The sequence below is a fragment of the Netta rufina genome (genome assembly GCF_964035555.1).
Source record: "Netta rufina genome assembly, chromosome: 6".
Classification (NCBI taxonomy): Eukaryota; Metazoa; Chordata; class Aves; order Anseriformes; family Anatidae; genus Netta; species Netta rufina.
Genome location: NC_140129.1, coordinates 36,476,315 through 36,494,785, shown reverse-complemented (window position 1 = coordinate 36,494,785; position 18,471 = coordinate 36,476,315). Strand labels below are relative to the sequence as shown.

At 42.9% G+C, this 18,471-nt stretch overlaps 1 protein-coding gene across 11 annotated transcripts in view; it reads left to right on the top strand.

The window, feature by feature from the left end:
- The first annotated feature begins 519 nt into the window (after positions 1–519).
- Positions 520–18,471, top strand: part of GTDC1 (glycosyltransferase like domain containing 1) — a 192,966-nt gene continuing 175,014 nt past the window's right edge. For 8 of the 11 annotated variants that reach the window (XM_084289177.1, XM_084289180.1, XM_084289171.1 and 5 more), the window contains exons 1-2: positions 1,369–1,462; positions 1,598–1,720. The gene's annotated coding sequence lies outside the window, so the exon portion shown is untranslated. Of the gene's footprint in view, positions 561–1,368; positions 1,463–1,597; positions 1,721–3,643; positions 3,762–10,323; positions 10,438–18,471 lie in introns of those variants that run through there. The other 3 variants (XM_084289176.1, XM_084289175.1, XM_084289174.1) reach the window with 3 other exon arrangements.

The window sequence follows — 18,471 nt, the reverse complement described above, 5'->3', positions numbered from 1 at the left end:
CTCTTTGAAAGGTCAGGTGTGGTGCTTAGGGACATGGTTTAGTGGGTGACACTGGTGGTAGGTTGGGGGGTGGTTGGACCGGACGATTTTGGAGGTCTTTCCCAACCTTAACGACTGCACAATTCCAATCCTCTCAGCTACAACCCCTTGCTGTTTCCCCCACACATCTGAAGAGCCCTGCTGCTGGCCGGACGACCACTAATTAATTCCCTCATGTTCTCCCCGTGTCCCCCAGCTCCAGCAGCCCATTTTGGGGACCGGCCATCCCCGGGGGGCACTCAGGACGAGGGGAATCGGGGCAGATCCCCTAGCACCACAGCGGCTCCATCCCTAAACCCCCTCAGAGCGGCTCCCCCTCAGCCACCCGGGGCTGCCCCGGGGCGATGGCGGCGGAGGAAGGAGGGGGCCCGGCGGGCGGCAGGGGGAGGCCGGCTCTGCTGCGAGGGAGGGGCCGGCACGGCGGCGGGGCCGGCGGTCTCCAGGCGGCAGCGAGGAGGAGGAGGAGGAGAAAGGAGGAGGAGGAAGAAGGAGGAGGAGGAGGTGAGCTCCCTCGGGGTGGGGTAAGCAGCGGGGCCGCCCGAGCGAGGCGGGCGGGAGGGAAGGGGTCAGCGCGGCGGGGCGGGCGCTCGGCCCGGGGGTGGAGGGGGGGGGGAGAAGAGGGCCGGCAGGGGCCGCGGGAGGAGCGGGGGGCCCGGCCCCGGAGCCGGCTCGGCGGGGGGGAAAGGAAGGAAGGAAGGAGGGAGAGAAGGAGGGAGGGAAGGAGGAAGAAGAAGGGAAGGAGGGAGGAGAGGCGGCCGGGCCGCCTGACATGGCTGCGCGGCCGCGCGGGAGGCGCTGCCGGGGGCGCCCTAAGATGGCTCCGAAGAGGGGGCAGCAGGAGGGGGGTGTCTGTGTGTCTGTTTGTGTGTCTGTCTGGGTGTTTTTCTGTCCGTCTGTCCGTGCACGGGGGTGCCGCCTCCCCGGCGGCCCTAACATGGCCGCCCGCAGCTGCCTCCCCCGGGGCCGGGGCCGTGAGGGAGCCGCGGGGCCCGGCCCTCAGGGCGGAGGGGTCCCGGCCCCGCTCCTGGCGGCGTTTTCCGATAAATACAGGTTTTTCTTTTAAAAATGACTGTGCGGAGAAGGGGCTGTCTCATTTTTGTGAGCCTGTGTGGAGCGAGCTGCGAGGCTTGCACCCGGTTTCCATCCCGGTGTCACTGTAACGCCATTAAAACATTAATATGGAAAACGGAGCGAGAACCGTCAGGAGCGCCCTACGCTGACCCGGTGTCACGCTTTGCAGAACAAGGCAGAAAAAAAGACTTCAGTTGTGCAAAACGTGTAGATTTTCGGATTTTTTTTTCCCCTTTTAGGCTTAAAAACGTCATGTGATGGAACACCTCAGAGTAGAGGAGCTGCTTAAATGCACTTTGCGAACGCGTCCCAACTTGGGGAAAGTGTGTCTCGGCTCAATGAGACTTGGCAGGTCTGCACAAATCTTTTAACACATGACTGTGTGATGGCTGGAGTAGCAGGCTGGGGGGAAAAGAAACCATTTGAGGTGCAAATGCATGCACTTTTTTCTTCCTTTTCTTTCTTTTTTTTTTTTTTTTCCAAGAAGTAGGGGGCAAGAGTTGGAAAGAGGAGCAGCTCCTGTAGGAGAAGCTTGCTTTGTGGTAGGATTTTCTGGTTCCTGAGAATTTGATGCCCGTTCCCCTGTTTCAGAGTTCAGCACAATAGTCAGGTAAAGATGAGTAGCGGGTTTTAGTGTGGCTTATAACAATGGTTTGGCATAATTAAATAGAGCTATTTTATTGGACTCTATTAACCTGGTTAACCTTAAATCTTAACCATGACAGGGTTTTCATGTAAAGAGCCTCTATACAAAGTACAATATTGAATTTTAATTGCAGCTTTCAAGACCTAATGTAGAGTGTATTCTTCTTGCTTCATCTCTTTTTTTTTCCCCCCACTTCTAAGAAGTCCAGGCAGAGTTGAAATGCATTGGAAGAGTACTTTCTGACATAAGTTTAAAAGCTATGAATCAGGATCAGATAAATCAATTAAGAACAGCTTTTTAAATCTTTTTTTTTTTTTTGATTTATATGCATACAGCATGTGAAAAAGGTGAGGATCGTTCTCACTACTGCCATAGCTCAGTCTTTACAAACTTTCTGAGCAGTTTGCCGGCCTAAGTTTCGGTTGGCCAGTAGAAAGGAATGGTAGAGCCCAGGGGACAGCCCTGCTGTCCAGCTCAAGACATCGGTGCTTTGCAGGCACAGTACGAAATTCATCCCTCTGCTGATAGACGCACAGTTTGAACTGTAATTCAGTAGTGTTTTTAGGGCTGTTGTCAATTATTGCCTTTAAAGTAGTGCAGTAAAGCCCTGGAGAGGCAAGAATGACACAAACTATTGGCAGATTGTGCTTGTCTTAATGCAATATGAGGAAACATCTCCTGAATTGCAGTGTCTTAGGGAAGTGTTGGGAAGGGGTGAGCTGCATGGAAAGGGAAAACAATTGCATCAAAGTTTCAGAGAAGAAAATAATGAGCAAGAGGTAAGGGGTGAGGTAACGTGAGTAAGAAGTGACCAAGAGCCTAAACCCGACACAAAGCAGAGTTCAGCAGGCTCAGCATCCGATGTGCTCTGCAGACACTGCTGCGGCCGTGTTAGTCAGCAGGCTGTGACCCCAGGTCCGTGTGCCTGTTAACTAACCCACCTCATCTTCTTGCACTACCAACTGCAACTAGCACAGTTGCAACTGCAACTGTGTTGTCACGCTCAGAGCGTCCCGAGTACCTAAGATGCAGCCAGAACACGTCATTTATGCTGCTCAGTCACTTAGACTCCAGTGTAAAAGTTATACAACTTCCTTAAAGTTGTTTTAAAACCAAAATAGAGACATATTTCAAAGACCTGCTTGGCTGTAGGCCCATTCTAGAGTGGCCGGTAAAAGTAATAAACGATCCTCAAACATTTTTGCTCAATAAAATTTGAGAATATGAAAACAAAAAAGTTCCTGTTTTAGCTTGTTATAAATGTTTTCTTCACTCTGCGGCTGCTGTTATAGACATTGACCGTAGCTAAAAGAAGAGCCAAGTACATTGAGCTCTTCGGGCCTCTGGTCCTGTCTACACCGTGGACTTGTGTTATTCTGTAACTTCCATCAGAGCTGGGAGGGTTTACAGTCCCTGAATAAAATCCTGCGTGGGCAAAATACCTAGATAGACATTTCTCCCATCAAAACAGCCCTTGACCAATATACTTGGTTTCGCTTGGGGCTCGTGGAGCCTGCAGGAGCTGAACGGCTGTGGTCGTGCCAAGCTCTTCCTGATGTAGGGATGGCTTCAGCAGCATTTGCTGTCTTGAAATTCCTTACTGTTGCTGCATGCACCTGGAATGTAAATTATTAAAAACAACAGAAAAAGACTGGTACACAGCATTGTTTGGCTTCACAAGGTCAGAGTGTGTTTATACAACACAGTGCTACATAGTCCAGCTTGGGAGATCCCTGGAGATAAGGCCTTGCTGTTGCAGCAGTCGATGAGCAAATACTTAGTGTGGAATATTCTCGTGTCTCATCTCTTTCAGTTGCAAAGAGGAGGTCTTGTCCGAAGACTTGAGTTGTCAACGGGTTAAATGATTGAGTTCAAGAAGTGCTGTTTCTATTGGATCCCAAATTATGTGTTCAGAAGGAGCTTGCCTGTTAAATGCAAACATTTATTCCTGCGTGAACAGAGTTGTGTTCTGTTGTGAGAAAATGCTCCAAGAAAATATTCTGAGGTTAGATTCTGGTGATATTGGGATAAATAATGAGGCCTTAATGTTGTCTGGTCTGTTGAGTGTTTATGCATACGGCTGATCGTGAGCCATTATGTAGTGAGAGAAGTAACAGAACCAAATGATCTGAAAACTTGGAAGGAGCAGGTATCTCGTTCAGTTTAGATTAGTTGGATAACTTAGTAATACTGCAAGTTTAAAAAAAAAAAAAAAAAAGAACAAACTCTAGATATATGTGCAAGGTTCTTAGGAAGCCATGCAGCTGCCTGTTGTATTTTAGGAGCACATTAGCTACCAGGGTTGGTTTTTCTCCATTTGTATGTGAGAAATGTCCTCTACTGAGTTTGTAAAGCAGGAAAATCTGGATTTTGGGCAGCAGGAGTTGAGGGGGCTCCTGAGAGCTGCCTGCCCCAGCAGTAGCAGCAGGAGTGCTGTGCCTTGGTGCTGGAAGGGTGCGTGGCACGGTATGGCTTTAACACACACCTGTCCGTGCTACTGCACGTTGGATGTGAAAGTAAAAATAAACGTGTGAAGCACCAGACAGAGAATATGAAATCGAAATCTGAGAACCACATCTTCAAGCAGTCTGTTGCCATAAATCCTGGGCCATATATATGTATGGGAGCACGTGTAGATGCTCTGCTGTTGAGCTGCGGTGTTTGCTGTAGGCAAGTAATCACGGTTCAATTTATAAATGACAGTAAGTAGGGAAGCCATTACTTCAGGTCGCTGGTGTTTTGGGTATGTGCAGCTCTTTGATGTCTGAGTGAGAAGTGAAGCAATATCTAAAATTAACAAAGGAATATGTGAAATTAATGTCAAAATGCAGGCCTTGGAGGGAAACAGGCAAGGCCAGGCGCTGAATGTGGTTTGGTTTGCTTCCCTGAACTGTCATTTCTTAAGGTTAGGGCACAGGAAGGACACAAACAGTTGAGACTTTTAAATCCCAAGGTAAGCCTATACTATGAAAGAAACTTCGATATAGATGTGTGCATATTTATACATATTAACCATAAATGTGAAAATTAATATGGATGTGATTAGCAAAACCTCTATCACTGGCAGTTCAGGTACAACGAGATTTAATAGCATCTCCATGCCTTAGTTTTCCTGAATTGTTAACGAATGCTAGGCTGGAAAACAGAAAAAAAGAATTGATTTTAAATCTGAAAACATATTTAAGTGTCGTCTATTCAAGAGTGCACCACTGTGGTTTTACCAGCTTTTTTCCAGGATTATTTCAGATGCTGTTCTGTGCAACAGGTGACCGTGTTGATGAAGCTCAGTGCTGGAAGCACGATGCTACCACAGCTATGGGGGAAATGTTTTCCCCCAAGGGTTACAGCAGTGGTCTGCAAAAAGGTTATGTTGGCCATGCCTTTTGGCAACAGAAAACTCAGTGATCATGGTCTTGATGAATAAAATCCCATTCATTTTGTGGTTGCATATGAAGCTTATAATTGCCATGCTTTAGATTTACTCATCCAGAGTGCAAGATTCCTTTCCTAATCATTATTAGGAGCTGTCATTCGGGGGGGGGAAAAAAACCCTTGTGTTCACGCCTAACTAGTTGGATTCGGATTTAATATGATGCAGTCTTTTATTCCTCTTTGGGATGGAAGATTTACTGAATTGATGGTCCATGATGGGCATTACTCATACTGGCAGGATTCCATGGTCAAGTGTGTTGGAATGAAGGATGAAGATCTCGCTGTAGCTCTTGGTTATTTTTCTCAATCTTAAAAGACAAAGAGAAGTTTCGCCTTCAGAGAATGGAGACTTGTGGTTCCTCCTTGCAAGGCCTAATAAAACACATGTAAGAGAAACTTAACTGTTTTGAAGTGTCTGTGTGGAAGAACTTGAAGAATATCACAAAGTTTGGTGCAGATGTACAAGAATAAATGTGTATAAATGCCGAAAATTTGGAGTGGAGTGATCAGGTAAAGCGGTGGTGGTAAGTGACTAGTGGCAGAATATTTGGGACAAAGAGCAGTGAAAATAGCTCAACTTCTGGGGTCAGTTCTAAGAAAACATTATCTTCTTCCTATCCTTTCCAATTGGACAGGTTTGGAAAAATAAGCCTCAAAGTTATGAATTAATTACATTGTTTTGGATTATTGGACAATGTAGGTCATGATTCTGTTCTCATAGCGGTTTCTTTACCAACTCACAGCTTTGCACAAACAGTATCCTTGTTGCATTGTGAAAATAAGGTGTTTTTTAGAAATCTGTACGTGTAATTAAACAAGTGCTTTCCCAGAAGCACCATAATTTCCATCACTTAAAAATTAAAATCTTCTAATAAAATACAGGTCCTCATTCCGGCTGATGCTCAGCATCGTGTTTCCAGTGAATCTTTTTGCCTTGATGCTTACTTTACATACAAATACTCCAGAAAAATAAATCAGGCTAGTTGGACATAGTGCATATCTTATTCTGTAATTATTCTCAAGGTATTTGCAAGGAACATGCTGTAGGAAGACTTTGCACAGTAAGTAATCCTGGGAAATTCTCAGTTCTGAGATTCCTCAGTTGAAATGTTGGCCGTTCACCTTGTCTGCCTGTTTGGTTGCTCTTCAATACAGTAAATTTCTGCTTAAAACCTTGTGAAGTTGGAGATGAGTTCAAAGTCCCCAAATAAACAATATCATCTTGTTGGCCTTAGAGGGCAATTTCTTCTCCTGATCTTAAAACTTCTAGAGGAAATATGCTTTTGTTGTCATTAAGTCAGTTTTCTTTTTGCTTGTGATTTAAATGTGGAGGCAGGATTTATGGAAATGACTGTAGGGTAGCGCTGGCCTAATTAGTCATTATTTCGGGCAAGGCATACAAAATTGGTCTTTCTTGTGCCTAAAACTAATAGTGTGCTTTGTATTTAATCTGTAGGTCTTTTGTAAAACAAATAATCATGCTAAGAAGTGCAAAATATACACATTTGAAGCCTTTCTAATATTTGGCACGCTGTTCCAGCGAGTCATGTAGATTTTTAGTTGATGGTTAAATTTATTAAGGTAGGCTCTCTCTCCCTAAGAAACTATATAATTATCTGTATATATTTGAAAACAATATTTATTTTTAAGGAAGTAGCAGTAGCTGAACTGGATTTTTTCAGTGGCAATTTTGGAATTGGATGTGCGTTTTGTAGTAGTGTCTGTTCAAGGATTACATAGAAAACACCGCAGTGCTTTATGAAGGTGCTAACCCCTATTACGAGGTTGCACAGAGAGTGTTAGTGCTGTCAGTGTGGTGTGGGCACTGTTGGGCTGAGTTTAGGCTCTTACAGGTGGGTTTTCTTTTTTTTTTTGGCCTAACTGGGATGAATTGCCAGTAATTGGTATTTCACCCAGGTGACTTGGAGACTTCCAGCACCTTCTGCAGTCCAGTGCATGTGCAGTGCTTTGCTGCCAGCCTTACAAGAGGTGTGTTCAGCACAGGGAAGGCTGAAAACCTGCCTTAAAACAAAATAATCTGCACGGGCATGTGCCATGAATGCTTCTCCGTGCCATATTCTCTTTGTGGGAACACAGCTGACACTGCTGACCGTTGACGTCCGTAAGTACCACGTTGCTGGAGCAGGGAGCCGCTCCCTACGTTGCTTTTCGTGAGTCTGTTTCATGATTAAACTTCTAAAAGTCGCAGCCCCCAACACGAGACTACGGCTTCATGGTAGCTGTGACATTACTTCACTGTTCACGCTGTGAATTTCATTCCGTAGTAAAATGAAGATTATGTTGTCCTTTTAAGTCGGCTGTCAGCAGAGACCGGAGGAGCTACACTTGGAGCATCTGCATGCAATCTTTGCGACAAGCAGGACCCTCTGGAAAGCTGTTACTGTTGGGGCAGAACTAATCATTCCTTGTGAAATTATATAAGGAGAATTAGCTCTGACTCTACCTCATTTCCTTTCATACTGCTGTGAAAATAAGCTTGGAAACGTCAAGCCTTCCCTCCCTATTTCTCTGTCCTAAGCGCTTTGTTAAGTACTTCTTTTTATTAATGCTCTAAACAGAAGTAGCTGCGTGTATTTCTAGATGCTGATGGGATGAGCATCCTCTCCCAGCTGGGCAGTTCGAGGTTTCCTTCCGAGGACAGGACTTCCAGGTTTAGTTGCCATTGCCTTCTCAGTGCTTTGCCTTTATCTCCCTGGTGGATCCTTCTGAGTACTTCATTTTTAAGGTAGCATGCTTGATGTGATAGAGAATTGTCAATCACGGGCTGCCTTGGCTACTTAGAAAAAAGAGCTATCAAAAGGCTGCTCGGAGCTCCGAGGAGCAGCCAAGTCACCTGCTGGTTTGCCCGGCGGGGGCCTGAACTCCTCCAGCCTTCGTGTTTAGAAAAGAAAGCTCAGATCTCAGGAGGTCAGGCAGCCACGGGGCCCTGCGCCGCGTGCGTGAGTGCACAGCGCCCGCCACAAAGCCAGCTAGGTACGCACGGACATGTCTGACACCTTCACCTTAACCACGTCTGAAAAACACCCGGTGAGGACTGACCCCTCTGTAACCTAACATGTTGTTTAACCCTCCTCAAAAGTAACATTTTTTATTTTTTTTTTCCCCCCTAACCACTTAAGCTTCTGTGTTCCTGCCCTGGCTTTTGCAGAGGTAGGGTCTGATCAACAGTTCCATAACTGCTGTTACCATTTTGTGATCTTACCATCTCCTGCATAGGACACTCCTGCTAATGTGAATTTGAATGAAATTCTCACTTCTTGCATCTAATTCAGGTTTAAAACCTCAGGTTTGGTTATGAGGCTTTATTGCTTAGCCCAGCTCGTGTCAGTTCTGACTGCTCCACAGAAGGAGCTTGCGGCCTAAGATTTTGCAAGTGTATTGATCATCATCTAAGTAACAAAAATACGAAATAATACTGCACTGAAATGCTGCTTTCTAGAACTCAGCTTAAATGATTTGTCGGTTTCACAGCAAACTCTGGTTAGCTGATAGGACTGCTTTTTTTTTTTTTTTTTTTTTTAAAAAGGCAGCCCTACCCAGGCTGCACTCATTTTTCCTTCACAACTGGGAAAAAACAAAACAAAACAAAAAAAAACACACAACAAAACTCTTGAATGCTTACAATTTCTCAGGAAGAGAGAAGACTTTAAATTATTCAATGCAAACACCAAGAGGGGGAAAATAAAATAAATAAAAAGCTTATTATGGTAAAATTCCTGGTACAAACCTGATCGATGAATATAGGATCATGGAGTGGCTGAGGGGCTGCGTGCCCCAGCTGCTGCATTGTCTGCAGGGCCCTGGGTGGCTCTTGCTCAGGTGTCTCTGTGTCTGTCCTGTCCTAGATGGACTGGGGCTGGAGAAACTGGCATTGTGTAGCTGTAGATGTGTAGGGAGGGGATGTTTAGTGAGGTAAAAGAAAAAAGCTGGGAGAACGTTTGCAGTGGTCTGCACACCTGGGTCAGCAGATGGGTCTTCAGAAGGGTGTGTGGAAATCACCTGTCATGAATTGGATAAATAAGTAAGTGCATGCCTACGTGTCTGAGTACCTTGAGATGCATCTTTTATGGCTATTAGATCCACAGTTTAAAAACAAGAGAAAGTATTCTTTGATCAAACAGATGTAAGTATTTGAAGGCGGTGTTAGCTTGTGAAGCGTGTAGAGAAGGCAGGGGGAGGTGTCTCTGCTTCAAACCTTTTTTTTTTTTTTTTCCTTGCAATTTGCTGGGATCATAATCTGCAGGCATTTTGCTTTTATGGTAGCGTTCCAGCACACGTGATGTGATTAGAAGTAGTTTATCCTGTCCTCTGCAGTCAAGTTTCCAAAAAGTTCCCGTGTCCAGGAGGGCTGCAGGATTTCCGGGCTTCCAGGAGTAGAAGTGGTGCAGATGAGGCGTCCTTCGAGGCTTCCCAATGCCTCTGCTTAGATTGCAAAGCTCTTCCTTATTAGGCCCACAGGAAGCACTTCTCCTGTAGAGCAGCCAAATTGGTATCATTGTTAAATACTCCTTGTCTGACTCTGATGGCAGCTCCTCGATGTGGTGGCAGATTTGGGAAGAAGAGCCTCTGTGATTGCCTCTGTGTCCTGCCTAGCTGAGTGCGTGGCCTCTCCATCTAACCACATGGCAATTCCTGACCTGGAAGCTGGGATGGGAACCAGCACATGGTTTTTAGAGGATTGTTCACCTTTTTTCCTTAAATTGGGCTCTCTGGTGCAAAAAACGGGATGTCTAAGTTGGGAGCTCCATTAGAACTTAAGCTAGAATAACAAACAATAATAATAAAAAGGCCTTGCCATCAAATTAAAATTAATTTATTTTATTCACCTGTCTGCCAACTGCGTTCTTGCAAAATGTGTTTTTGCCCTCAGTTTATTCTCAGCAGCAGCTGCGTTGGTTTCTGGGTTGCGTAAAATCCTGCACATTCCTCTCTGGGATGTGAAGAAAATTCTGCCCTTTTCCATCATCTCTGAGCAGTAGCCACGTGTCTGCTTTCTGATCTCAGGACCTTCCTGCTTCCGTCGGGCTCCCTGCTTGCTTCGCTTCACCTCTGCTGTTGTGTCCTGCTCTCGGAGGCTGTGCCAGGTGAGATGTGCTTGCTTTTCTTTCCCTTTCAGGAGAGCTCCCCTGCCCCACCATGCAGCATGGGGGAAGAGGCGAGCAGGGTGGCCTTCCCCTGCTCCAGCTGGAGCCTCTCTGAGGGCACTGCACTTACACAGCCCCAAACAGGTACGCTCTGTGGGAGTTCAACAGAAAATGCATGCTTCAGAAATGGAAGTTCACGAATGTGTACCACAGAAGCAGCAGCCTGTAAGTAATACACTAAAAGAGGAACTGGATGAAAGATGAAGACAAGTTCCAAATGAGAAAAGCACGTGGTTTGCGTTATTTCCTTCATGCTTGGTTTTCACATTGGTGTCGTCATAGCACAAATGAATATGGCTTTTCCCTCAAAGTAGTATTTAAAATCTGATTACCTGAATTATTTATGGTCAGTGTTTAGAAATATGACGTTTTATTCTTTGAGGTAGCTGTCATTGAATTGTTATTTTGGAAGTTGATCGGTGTCTTTCATTGCAGACCATCCTGAAAGAAGTTCCTAAGCATTATGGATGTTTTCATACTGCATTTGAAAAAGTAGACTTTGAAAATGTTGTTATTAAACTCTGTCCAAGATGCAAAATCTCTCCTGTTCTCTAGTATTAATTGTACAAGTTTGGAAGTCCCAGTTTCACTGAAGGTAGGGCTCTTTGTTTGTAAGTAGCTGCTGGAATAAATTACCAGTACAAGAAAACATTCTGCTAATAAGTGAGGGATGCCTGGAGTTGGCTCTACTAACAGAGAGAATTTAATTCATCCATCATCAGGGATGATGTTTCTTAGCAACACAAAGTATTTTCACCCGGGGTGCTTTCAGGAACTTTCACATTTTTCTTCAAATGCAGCCTTGGTAGTATGTTATATGACCTGAAGTTCGTCCATCTGTCCTGAAGGTCCCAATACTTTTCCATTCCCTCCCATGATCAAATGATCCGATGCATGTTTTTTTCAGCTTAACGATACACAAGTTGACCAGAGAATCATTTCGCATGTCAGATTTTCCAAAGGGTTCTGGGAAATTATTTCCTGCTCTGTATAGCAAAGCTAAAAGTTATTGAAAATGTGTTACAGTTTCATAATAAAACAGGAAAAATATTGGCTTGGGAACTAACTAAATGCTTTCTGATAGCCATAGCCTCAAGGGGGATACTTGGATCATTTGTAATAAAGGGCTATCTTTGATATCTTTTGGTGAATTGACTAGTATTCTGTTTAGATCATAATTTATGAAAAAACTGGCTTGATACACTATGTTACATTATCAAATTGTTTGGGTGCAAAAATTGCCTTAATGTATGGGCAGGGTTTTCAGTGTGTGTTCTTCTAACATGTTCTGTATGAAATCAGAGGAAGCTGTCAATTCATTAAGACCTCAAGTGTATTTCTTAGTTTTCATTTTTTAAAACAGGTTTTGATCAGTGTGCTTACAGAGTTGCTGGGGAGATTTGGCTTGCTGAAGGAACACCTTCAGGTATATAACAGGTGTTACTCAGTACTGAGAAAAAACATCTTACAAATGAAATGTCATGTTTTGCTTTGAAAAATTATATATTTTTGAATTTTTGGTAAACTGCTCTGAAAAATTCTGTGATCTGTGGTGACTAAGCCCTTGGTTACCTTGCTTTGAGTGGAAAAGTTTTAGTGGTTATAGGATGAAAGCTTCTTTATCAGCAGCGAGTAGTGGTAAGTGTTTGCAAAACTTTGTGATGAGTTACGTACTACTCAGCCTAATTCACAAATGAACTGTACAGAAGCTGTTTTAAACAGTGGCAAAACCAATTCACAGAAGTACTGGTTTGATTCTTCTTTGTAGTTCAAAAAAAAGCCCTGTGTTGCAGTGAATGTCATCTTGGCTTTGTTTTACTGAGCTTTCACATACACACACAAATTCTTTGTACATATGGATACATATATATGAAAAATGAATTGTTAGAATTACTGGGATACTGTTAGAGAAAGGTTTTATCAACAGCGTTTTAGAGTGTGTCTACTGCTAACACACAAGGGAATACTTAGGGAGTGCTGAGAGCTGCCAGCAAAACCTGTGCTGGCTTTGTAATTCAGCTAGATGCATTTCCGTAAGGATAATGACATCTCACAAGTGAACTCGCTAGTAATTCCTGTGCAATTTAAAGCTAAATGGCTCTGGGTTTCTACATGGTGTTTCTAGTTCTGGGACTTTTAATCATACATCCAAACTTGGACATCTTGTTTAGGATCACTGATATTCAGGGTGTTACAGTGTAGATGTTTTCTGCCCTGGTATTAGTGGCTAGCATGTTACAAGGTCTCCAGGTGTTTCTTCCACTCCTCTGAAAAATCACCTGACTTGAAAGCTTCTTTCATTATCCTACAGGAAGCAGCAGTATTTGAAGAAAGAAGGAAAGAAAGAAAAGCTTAGTAGCACCAGGGACGTCAGTCTTAATATATCAAACGTGAGCTCTTTGAAAATGCAGCAGTCGCTTACACCTGAGGTTGCCTTACCTGCATGTTTGAGCCTGCACAGCTTGCAGAAGGGTCAAGACTCACCTGTTCCTTCTTCTGCCAGTGTTGTTGCATGTGATGATAGACCATCTGCTTTTCCACCTCTGTGCTGGCCTCTTCGTCTGAACTTCATCTTTGCAGCTCCAGAATCAGTAGTGGTTTTTCCTTACCCCCTTGGGGTAAGAAAATTCATGTTTGTAGGAACAGGTTAAGTTTGCAGCCCTAATGGCTCCTTTGGGTAGTTGCACAGTGAGATGCTGTAGACATTTGCTGAACATCAGAGTTGGCATTTCAGTAACATGTTTGCATTTCAGTAACATATTATAGCAATGTTCATGCTGAAGACCTCCGTTTGCATCTCTGCATACAGCATATTGCCCTGTAAGACTGTGTATAAAGAGGTGGTCTTGAACCTTCTAATAGATTTCTCAGAAAATCAATTTTAAAAGATTTTGAATAGTAATTTCCCTCATTATTGAGACTTTATTCTTCCAACTGTAAAACCAATGTCTAAATTTACAGAGCGTTAATTTACAGGGGAGAGGGACTGCAATAGGCAAGAATGCAAAACCTGTTTAATGAGAAACCCAAGCCCCCAGATACTCACCAGAAACTGGTCTAAAAGTCCTTATTCTAACTTGTTCAAGGTGCTGAGCCCTAAAGCCATTTAGTACACATTGGCAATGTGCAGTGGCGGGTATTAATTTTGTGAGAGGCTTTGGGTGAGAGAAATTAAACATTCTGCAGGATTCATAAGCAAAATGCAGCTACCTGCTGCGAAGGTTTTGGAAGCAGTCCTGGTAGCGGTGCATCAGTCCAAGACTGAGAAGAGAAGGGAGTGCTCCTGATCATTTTCCCTTCCTTCTGCCATTGCAGAATGGTTATTTAGAATAAAACAATAAGAAAACAGCATCTGAAGACAAAATTTGCTACCAAATGTCACTTGTAGATCACAGCCTCTCCCCAGTCCTGATGCAGCAGCCACCGCAGTCCTTACTACTGCAGCAGGGGCTTTTGCTCGTGTTCCATGCGATTCCCTATGGTTAAGTACATAGATACGAAAAATTGATGCAAATAATCTTTTTGAAAGTAGCAAAAGGTCTGGAGAAAGCCTAATAAATAGATAGGGATAACTTGTAATGAGGAATACACAGTTATGTCAGAACCATTGTAAATTTTCCAAAAGTACTTTTCATCTTCACCCATCCATGCTTCAAATAAAGAACATCCACTTCATGGCCTGCAGCACAATACAAATTGTACTTTGCTAGCTTTTGGTTCAAGCGATGAACATACTATTTGAATTTTAGGAAGAACAATTTGAAAACATACTATATTTAGGATGAAGTCTTGAAGTTACAAGAATAACTAGTGGTTTTGCTGTTGTTGCGTCTTCTAATGTTCATGTGCAGAGAATGACGTGATCAGAGTTGTCACTGGGAACATTTCGTTTTTCATGCAAAGTATTTTTGGGCAGCTCTTGTTTGAGGGAACATGTGATGGAATATAAAAGAACTAGTCTAAGAAATTACCATTTGTGTTAAAAGGTCATACATAATTGTTTAGGTGTTATATTTAGCCTTAGATATAAGGCTAAAGCAATTCCTTCTCAACGTTGTAGCTTGGCCATGGGGTTCTCATCATTTAACATAGCTGTGTCCATTGAGAGCCTTGTGAACTACATTTTATTTTAATAGGGCCTGGGACATGGTCATGAGTGAGAAGTCAAATGTCTTTCCATGCAGTCTTTCTGTTATGTGTTGTGTTTGCATGCAGCTTGTATTATAGTTTATGGTTACATCCCTGTTACACAAACCTAATGCACATGTTGTGTTGTCAACAAAAGCTATAAATTATCAAAATCATGAAGATTTATTTCCTAGTACATGAAAGCGTTATGGGGTATTGGCTCTCTATTTGCTGTTCTGCTTTTAAGTCTCCATTTTGCATACGTATTTCTTTCTCTGGCCTTGACCTGAGATGATCCTGGTGAGCATGGGTTTCAGAGCAGTGAAACATACCCGCAAGCAGCTTGTTCTGCTGAGCAGGTTAAGGGGGGCAGTAGATGTGGGAGAGGTTGAATCTCAAATGCTAATAAACTTTTTTTGACACACAGTCGTATACTGTGTTATCGTGAAGGAGGACCCTGCTTCTGATCAGTTCCTTTCATTTTGCTCTTAGTCTGGACTGGAAGACTGTTCAAAGTAAATGTTTGACGCAGCCTGAGGACTTTGCTAGCCAACCCTCTGATCAGAAGTGCAACCGGGTCCCTTGATTGTAGCTGTTCAGGTGTGGAGAGAAAATACCCTGCACAACTTCCAGGATTTTGTACAAAATTTAAAGTATTAGCATTGATGCTCTGTGGCTACCTACCAATAACGTTGCTTTCTAGTGAATCCGTTTTTAAAATGTCTTTTTCCTTTTTTTCCTGTTTTTCTTGCCCAAGCTGCGTTTTTGGTATAAGATGGGCTGCTTTCACTGAACTGATGCTGCACAACCAGGCACAGTTCTTGCCCTTCCTGCTGTAGCTGTCTTTTCCAAACTTTGCACTGCTTTTAAAGTGAGAGGATCAAAATTTTTATGTTTTCAGCTTGCTAGTGCAGGCCTTCAATCTTGCCCTCCCTCCTCTGTGTTTTTAATATCCTATTAATCACTTCTCCATGTGCAATTTGATGAAACTTGTTTACAGGTTGTCAAAACCTCTGCTTTCATCAGTTGACTATCTTCAGCTGGTGAAGTTTGGATTCAGTGATGTCCATGTACTAACAAAGTATGAGGACACTTATTTCTATGTTAATGCACTTCCAGATTTTGAAAGTCTCTTGTATTTGCTAGACTTTTTTTTTTTTTTTGACTTTGCACTTCTCCTTTTGTGTCCCCTACCTCCTGCCTAAGATCTCTGCGAACTCTTCAATCTCCCATATTTTCATAGTTGGCACGTAAATCTGTCCTATTCAGAGGAAGCAGTTTTGTTCTTAATGCAGTTTCAAAACATAAGAACAATTCGTGAGCTGCCTGCCACAAATTTTACTTGTTTGGGTTTTGACTGAGGGAGAAATTTGATTATCTTCAGATCATTCAGGAAGTTAAATAAAAGTACTACAATTTGGTAAGTTTTGGGAGCAACATGTAGATTTTTAAAATCTTTTGTCCTGTTGTTTTTTAATCTATTTTATTCTGAGACTAGTGTAGACTAGGGGATTTAAGAGTTTTTGGTCTGGATTTCATGTTTTAGAAGAGAATTAACAGTTCTAAGGAGAAGACTGTCCTTCAGCTAGCTGTGGCTTGTGGTAAGAATGAGTAGCACCTACCAGTTAGGCAGCTGGCACTCGGTATGTGCACTTGCCCATCCATGCTGTGTGGTTTTGTGTTTTCTTTCACGTTCAAGGTAGGCTATGACGAAGCTTGTTTATTCAGATATTTGTTAATTGCAGTTTATCTGATGAGCATGATGCTTTGCAAATGAGAACTATGACTGAGCATTGGGTGTTTTTTTCTTATTCAATAAGAAAGCTTTCCATTACAAATTAGTTTGAGAAACAAGCTATTGGCACATTAAAAAAATAAATACGTAAAGTTCTCAAGTAGCTACAATAGGATGCCATTTACACAAACACGAATCTATGTAGTTCTGTGCTCAGTCTTAACGATCTGTATTTTAAATGAAAGCCCAACCTTTTAAGGGTTTAACCTTTTCCTCCCGAAATGAAGAATAGGCTGATCTGTTTCTCCCACAGCTGGAAGGGTACGGGGAAATTTGGTTGATCTTATTTTTTTCAGCAATGCTATCACAGGGAATGATTGGGCCAGTTGCTGAGATTGTAGAGGACTGCGTGGCTCCAGGCATCTTAAACTATGTGCAAAAACTGATTCTGCTTAAGCCAAAAATTACAAAATGCACAAGTTTAGACTGAAAATGGATTCAGGTCAGGAAAAACTGGATCCATCCCCACTGTCTTAAAATGGGTAACTGGAGAATTTCGTGTGATGGTTCATGTAAATCTAAGTAAGTGGACATGAGATTACACATTCATCATTGTGATTTTCACTTGAATTGCTTTGTGTGTATAAGCGTTTGACAATATTGTATTTAACTGCAAGGATAATATTAGCATGGTATATTCTGAATTTGTATTTTATTTATTTTTACTGCAGCAGTCTAAATCTCTACAAATTGCAGAGTTTGGGCCAGGAAGGTAGATGATCGAAAGCAAGGACGTAGCGCGTGGGGAATTTGTGTTTGGATTTTTTTTAATCTGATCTAGTTACACAGAAATAAATCATGCTTTTTTACTGCAATGAGTCTATTCAAAAGCCTATTTTTACTTCAACGTAGATCTATTTAAAATACCTTGGTTTTGTCTGCAAGAAAGCATTTACATTATTTAACACATTCTGCCAGCTCTGTTGTGTAACTTCAGTTTCAGCCAGTTTTCTCTTTCCACACTCCTCTTTGTTCTGTAGTCTGTGGTGTACAAACAATTAAATGTGTCCAGTCTTAAACATTTGGATAATGTCACTAAATTCATGGAAATAGCTTACAGTTTGATCCTGGGATGTGGGACCCAAGAGTTGCATGCTCTGCTAACAACACTTTGTCAAAACACTGTTAAAGAAGGCCTCAAGATGTGCTTATAGCATCAAAGAGACAAAGGTATTGTCTTCAAATGTTTGAGATAACGTTAAAATTCATCGAAGGGGTAGGTTATAGTCAGACGGGCATGGGTCACTCTTCAGAACACAAAGATCTGGAGAAGCACAGCGATGGGAGCTGTGGTTGTGTGTTCAGTGCATCCGTAGGAAACGCAAAGCTTAACCATGGGAAAGGGGTTCAACCAAGGGGTTGAGGATGCATCAAGGTGGGCCAGCCCTCTAGTCTTTGCCTTCTTTAGCTCCTCAGTGGATCAGAAGATCTGAGAACACTTAGTGTGGGCTGTGATACACATGCATACGTACATCATGTTGATGTCTGGATGGGTGACGATCCTGTCCAGGCTGATGAAGTTAGTGTTACCTGCACAACCCCAGTGCTTGTTTTTAACACCACGACCAGTGTTCAGCTACCAGGAGGAACCCATGGGTTTTGCAGTGTTGCCTGGAGTAGTTGCCATGGCCAACTCTCCGTTGATGCATCTCCTGCAGCCACCTCATTGCCTGTCTCCATTGCTTCACTCTCCGCTTTCACATTACTGTGGGGTCTGTGCTTGATTTAAAGTCAGTACAAATTGTGTCTGGTAGTGCTGAAAGTCTCAAATGACTCCTGGTAATTTTTTGGCAGAAAAGCTTACGAAATGAAATCTGAAATCTGACTGTGATTTTTGAGGGGGGAAAAATGTTTTCTTTGTTAGTGGAAACTGTAAACGAGAACCTCGAAGATAAACACCGAAGGACATCCTCCTTAGGTTGTCCACAGTGTATTTGGTCAAGAAAGGAAACAATTTAAGGAATGTGACACACAGTTCGTGATGCAGAAGAAAAGCTTCTATGTGCCTAATACATTGGAAAACATTTGTTCAAGAGCATGTCTTCCGCGCGTGAGATTTGCCCCGTAGTATTATTAAGGTCAGTATCCACATAGGTTGCCTCATCCGTATTGAATGTGGTGCCTGAGGTCAGCTTTGACTCGTGAGTGCAGCTCTGAGGAATGTTTGGTCTGGTCCCGTTAAAAATCATCTGTGT